Consider the following 6267-nt stretch of genomic DNA (forward strand, 5'->3'; position numbering starts at 1 on the left):
TTAGAAAATTAACAAAACCAAATCCACTGATCTCTTTTTTTGTTGGGTTTTTAAGAATTGTATTCCTTGGTCAGATCTGGACAGAAAAATGCACGACCATCTTGAAAATCACCTTGAGACATATCTTGTGAAAAAACAAATTTTCTCATTGTTATTAGGGTAGGCCCTTACCGTCCCAGCCACCATGACAGCCTTACTCTGTGGGACAGATGAGGGGTGGTTTTTGCAATAACTATTTGGATTCTGATGATTTTTTAAAACTCCGTCTCAGGTTTTTCAAGAAAAACTGGAGAATGGGATGTATGTTCCATAACTGTAAAAAAAAGCCTATTTTAAGATATTCTTTTCCTTTCCCAGTGTTATCTGTATGGCATTAACCACTGCCACGGGCTTGCAGTGCTCAGGTGCTGCCCTGGCAGAGGAGAGGGCAGTGCCCTCACATGGGGAGCAAATCTCTTCCTTCCCCCTTCTCCTCTCCATCCTCCAGGGTGCTTCAGACAACACAGTGGACAACATCTTCTGTTCTCCCAGCTCCTTGCACTGTCAGAGACACTGAGGTGTCCACTCGAGGTTGCAGAGGAAACCCACTCCTTGTAGAGCTGGAAAGACCTGTGCCAGACACCAAGCTGAGGACAAACGCAGAAGAGGACATGCCCAGTCTCCACCGATGCTCTGTATTCAAACACAAAGGCAAAGCATTGTATTCAGATGTGCCCTCAGCATCTCAGACCCAGGTCTTCAAAGGTGTCAGAGCGGTGGTTAACCAAGGAGGGATAGGTTCCTCCATGTCCTGAGGCCCAGATTCTCAAAGGTTTCCTTACATCACCTAAGGCTTTTCTACCTCAGGAGATAAATATATGTGGCAAGAATGCAACCACGGGCCAACCATAATTGATTAGATTAGTTGTCTGCCTCACTTAAAAGCCATCATCGACACATTGTGCCCAATTAAGGGCTCTCCTGGGGAATTATCTTGTGGGAGACTGCTCACACGCAGCATTTATGGGTTGCTTTCTGCCCTGGAATGAGAACGCTTCTCACCTTGTCACAATGTTAATTTTTTTTCCATTTGCTGTTATATCTCCTATGCTTTTGTGAAGAGGATAAGTGTGTAATCCATTTTTCTATTGAAATAAATTATTGGCTGTTGTCTTGCCTCAATATCTTGCAGCAGTGAGTTCCACTGATGAATGATGTATGGCAAAACTTACCCTTACTTTAGAAGGCTTCAGAAGCGTAGGAGCATCTCACACGTAGCGTCCGGAATAGCACTGTGACCTTTTAGTCAATGGTTCCCAAACTGTTAGCCACAAGCATGTCCTGAATGTGACTACAAATGTGGGATTTATAGAGGGAAAAAGGGGTCACCAGCAAAACACTCTGCTACCTCCCCTGCTGTTAGCGTAAGACAATGATTGGGGGATTCCCACAGGTTTTGGGCAGCACCAGCCATGCTGCACTCCATGGCTTTGCATACAAGTCCTGCACTGGCATGAGGCCAGCCAAGAACTCAGACCTGTGTGAAGGAGATGTGAACCCACGTGTCCCGAGGAACCAAGATTGTTCAGGGATGTGGTTGAGCCCCATGTCTCCTGTGCTGCAGAGAGGCTGAACGAGCTCAGATGACTCCATTTCATCTGTCCGAGCCCCTGGAGCTGCACATCTAAACGTCTGGCAGGATCCCTGTGTCCTCTGCTGATGCAAAGCTAAGTCCATCCACACTACCGCACTAAGTGGGCAGCAGCCTGTAGCTGTTACTGCTACTGGTGGTACCCATGACCAGAGGTGGGGAAGGAGTGCAGAGCCCCCAGCTCCGACTTGCTGTGACACATTGATCCAAAATTGCTCTTAACCGCTGACGAAGGAGCTTCTCTGCTTCACTAGGTAGCTTACCCCAGTGGGCTACCAGTCAGCATCCATCCCCGCAGCCCACCAAAATGTCCTCGCTGAGAATCTTTGTTCCAAGTGACACTGATTTCTTGTCACCCTCAGATAGCCCTCACCTGCCAAGAGCTGCAAATGTAAACAGTCACTGCCATCTAGTGACCACGGAACAGCTCACAGCTACTGGAAGACTTTTCTGGCTTCCTGAGGGGCAATTGCAAGGGGACATGGGAAAGGAGATGACCCGTCAGCCTCAGTCAAAGGCCTATAAGCCTGTGTGTAGGTACACGTGAGGCTAATTTAGGGTTGCACCTGGAGACAGTGTTTCCTTGTCCATTGGTTCGTCATTTCTTGAGCAGGTGGGAATGGAAAATGTACTCCACTGAAGTGTCCTTAATAGCTACCATCTCTGAGGACTTCAACTAGCTGCTCATATTCTCAGCAAAAGCTGTCCTATCCATGGAGAGGGTGATTTGGCAGGGTTTATGCACCTATTGCTTTTTCAGCTGCTATAGCTGTCCCTTTGGCTCAAGCTAGAGCTGAGCCACAAAGGTGCAGACAATCATAGAATCGTTTAGGTTGGAAAAGACCCTTAAGATCATCAAGTCCAACCGTTAACGTAGCACTGCCAAGTCCACCACTGAACCATGTCCCTAAGCACCACATCTACCTGTCTTTTAAATACCTCCAGGGATGGGGACTCAAACGCTTCCCTGGGCAGCCTGTGCCAGTGCTTGACAACCCTTTTGGTGAAGAAATGTTTCCTAATATCCAATCTAAACCTCCCCTGGAGGAACTTGAGGCCATTTCCTCTTGCCCTATCACTTGTTACTTGGGAGAAGAGACCAACTCCCACCTTGCTACAACCTCCTTTCAGGGAGTTGTAGAGAGCAATAAGGTCTCCCCTCAGCCTCCTCTTCTCCAGGCTGAGCACCCCCAGCTCCCTAAGCCGCTCCTCACCAGCCTTGTGCTCCAGACCCTTCACCAGCTTCATTGCCCTTCTTTGGCCATGCTGCAGCACCTCGATGTCCTTCTTGTGGTGAGAGGCCCAAAACTGAACACAGGATTCGAGGTGCAGCCTCACCAGTGCCAAGTACAGGGGGACGATCACTTCCCTAGTCCTGCTGGCCACACTATTCCTGATGCAATCCAACAGTTTCACTTAGCAGAGTGTTAATTACATTAATTGATAGTGTTGTCTTCTGCAGTGTAAGAGGGACCCACTTCTAGGAAGGACTGTGATTTAAGGGGTCTGTTTCCCAGCTATTCATCCTCAGCTTCCCATGAGATGAATTACTTCAGGATGGTCCCAAACTACATCTCAGACACAAAATTTCAGCCTCAGTCTTAGCGGATTAGCAAATTGGGACTGAAATTACAATTAGTCCCTGGATCATTCAGGGTGAAAGGCCAAGGGAGTCTATGTTATTGCTCTCCATCGCACTGTCTCTGAGAAGCCCAAAACTGAGCTAGCACAACATTGTATTATCACATAATACTGCATGGACAAGGAAAAGAGTGGATTTCCAGCTCTTCCAGGCATGGACAATCTTTTATTCTACATCTGCACACACTTTAGCAAAACGCAGCTGTAATACAAGGCTAAGTGTGGTGATGATACAAACAATGTCAGTGCATCTTCTGGAGACCTCCCTGTCCAAAGCAGCACTAAAATCTGGTGTTACGCATTGGCCAGTGAGCAATCCCCCGGCCCTGTGCTGCCTGCCTGCTGGTGCTGGGGTGAGAAAGGTCTCATTTGCCAGAAGATGGCACTGGTTCTCCATGGAGCTGCATGTGGTAACAGGTGCATCTTCATCCTTCCCAGCAGCTCATGCTCCTCAGCTTGGTTTAAAGCCCTTCCCCAAGACACTCCCTCCCCGGGATCCTGCAGGTTGCTGGCTTATTGGGAACACAAGGGCAGCTTTATCCCTGCCTGGCCAAAGCCCAGGTCCTGGAGAGTCACATTTCTTCCTATGTAATGAATGCCGAACTTGCAGGGTGGATTCCTTCTCGTGAACATATGAAAAATCCATCTCTTTTTTCTTCCTGCACTATTTCACTCCCTCATCCCAAAGCCTTGCTTTCTTAAGGAGAAAAAGCATCTGAAATAAGTTTATTCAGCTTGGCAAGGACAAGGATTGTTTTAGGTTAATTGCTGTTTATCTCTACACTTGCAGCTAAGTGGCAGCCACAGGAGATGTACATCTGCTCATTCCAGCAGATGATAGGCCCTTGCTTGGAGAAGTCCACAGAGACCATGGGAGAAGCAGGAGACTAAGGACCATTATCCAGCGGCAGAGGAGCAGTTTTGCATTATGTCGGCATGGTTTGAAAGTCACTGTGCTCTAGATCAGTTTTGTGGCCAATAGATGGGGCCATTTCCACACCTACTACCTTCAGGTCCACCAGAGCAGGTTCTCCCAGTGCCTGCAAGGAGGTGGTTCCTGGTATGAAGGCTTCCTATCTATGAGGCTAGGAAATGTTGTCGGGGGAAGGTCAATGCTTGGTCTCCCCTTCTTCCCTTTGCAAAAGACCAGCAGACAGGCAGGAGTAAGTCTCCTGTTGCTCCACTTTTTTCCCAAGATAAAAAACCTGCCAATTCTCCCCATAAAACCTGGAGAAACTACCTGAGGGCAGCGTTGGTTCCTCAGAGGAGAAGCAAGGCTTTGCTAGCCTGCCAAAGCAGGGGACCCCAGCAGGGAAGAGCACAGAGCTTTTCCCAGTGCTCTCCACACCCACCAGGGCCACAGGCAATGCACCCACTCTGTCCCAAACTTTCCTCCTGTAGTGATATGGGACATCTCTGTGCCTTGAGGAAATTGAGCTATTACTAATTTAATGACTCATGGCACTTTGAAGAGGTCAGGTACTCACTGATAAATCACAGAATTCCCACACTGGGATCTGGGACCAGCAGTGGGTCCATCAGAATGGCAGAAAAACCCAGTTCTCCCACATCTGGAAAAGCAGAGAAAATGGAGAAACGCTAATTGGAGAGGAAGATAGGAGCTCCTCTTTTATTCCAGTTTCAACAGTCATTTTTGATCCCTTGTGCATTAAGACCTGAACATGAAAGAGCAGAAATAAAGGCAGCCACAGCAGAATTTTCCTGCTGATTAATTGCCCTTAGACGTGATGCAATGGCCAAGGGGAAGAGAGTAGTGCTCTGACTTGCTTTGGCCTGCTAGCTACCATTTGGTGTGTGGATTTCATTGTCTGGACCTTTGAATTACTGTTCATGTCCTGTGGGGAAAAAAAAAGCCTCCAAAACAAACACTCGCCCCCCAGCAATAGCCCAGCAAGCTTCAGTTTTAATCCAGGACATTTCTGAGTCACCCAACCATCACCCAGCAGCACAGGTGAGTGCTAGTACTATATTTTTACATGGCTACTGCCAGTCACATCTGTGGAAGTATTTCTCTTTCCAGCCTTGTGTTCCCTCACAGCATCACTCTTGTTGCTCAGCAATCACAGCAAGACAGAGGAGCATGGCACTGGTGCCCATCAGAAAGGAAATATCAGCAGGACAAGATGGCCCAGGACGTACACCGCTCATATATACACCGTATGCACCTATTAGACTAGCCATCCTCTCAATGCCATAAGTCTCTGTGAACATCTGCACACCACAGATTTAGGTAAATGTTCAGCTGAGGAAACCTTCCTTTCCTAGAGGAGTGAACTGCATTCGCTTCTCTGGAATGTGTAGAGGTGAAGTTTCAAAGAAACCCTTCCACCTTCTGGAGATAAGTCGTCCTGGCTGCCAAAAATAAAAAGAAACCTTTTCCCACTCTTTCTCTGGTGGTTCAGGTCTTGGGCTTCTCAGGGAGAAAATACCCAAACTTTGAACCGTAACAAATGTTGTATTATCCTAGTTCTTCTCTTCCATCAGTCCCCATGTCCTTCATCTTCTCTCAAGGCCAACCGGTTCACCCAAAAACCTCTTCCCAGGCTCTAGGCTCCTACTATGACTTCTGGCCAAGACTACAAGGACACCTACTTTCAGCATCGAGGCCACCTTCAGCAGCTAAACCGTCATTCATTATAAAAGCGTCTGCTGCTGTAGACCTATTTCAGTGCTTTCCAGCTTGGCCTGCCAGTCCCGGGCTTTGCTGCAACTCGCAGTTGCATGAGTCCTTACAAATTTCAGAATGGCTTTGCTTCGAGACAGAACCTGAAGGAAGGATGGACTAGGTCCAGCCTGTACTAAAAGTGCCAACAAACCTTGTCCAACTCACATATTTTTGAGGATTTAAAGTCAGTGGTTAAAATAGATGAGAATTACTTTTATCTGCCCAAGAGCAAAGGCCAGCAGAAACACGCACTTGTAAGCTGCACGTGCCTTTTGGCTTTTTAACATGCCACAGTGGAGGGAACTAAGGG

Source organism: Platalea leucorodia, assembly GCF_965183815.1.
Source record: "Platalea leucorodia genome assembly, chromosome: 1".
NCBI lineage: Eukaryota > Metazoa > Chordata > Aves > Pelecaniformes > Threskiornithidae > Platalea > Platalea leucorodia.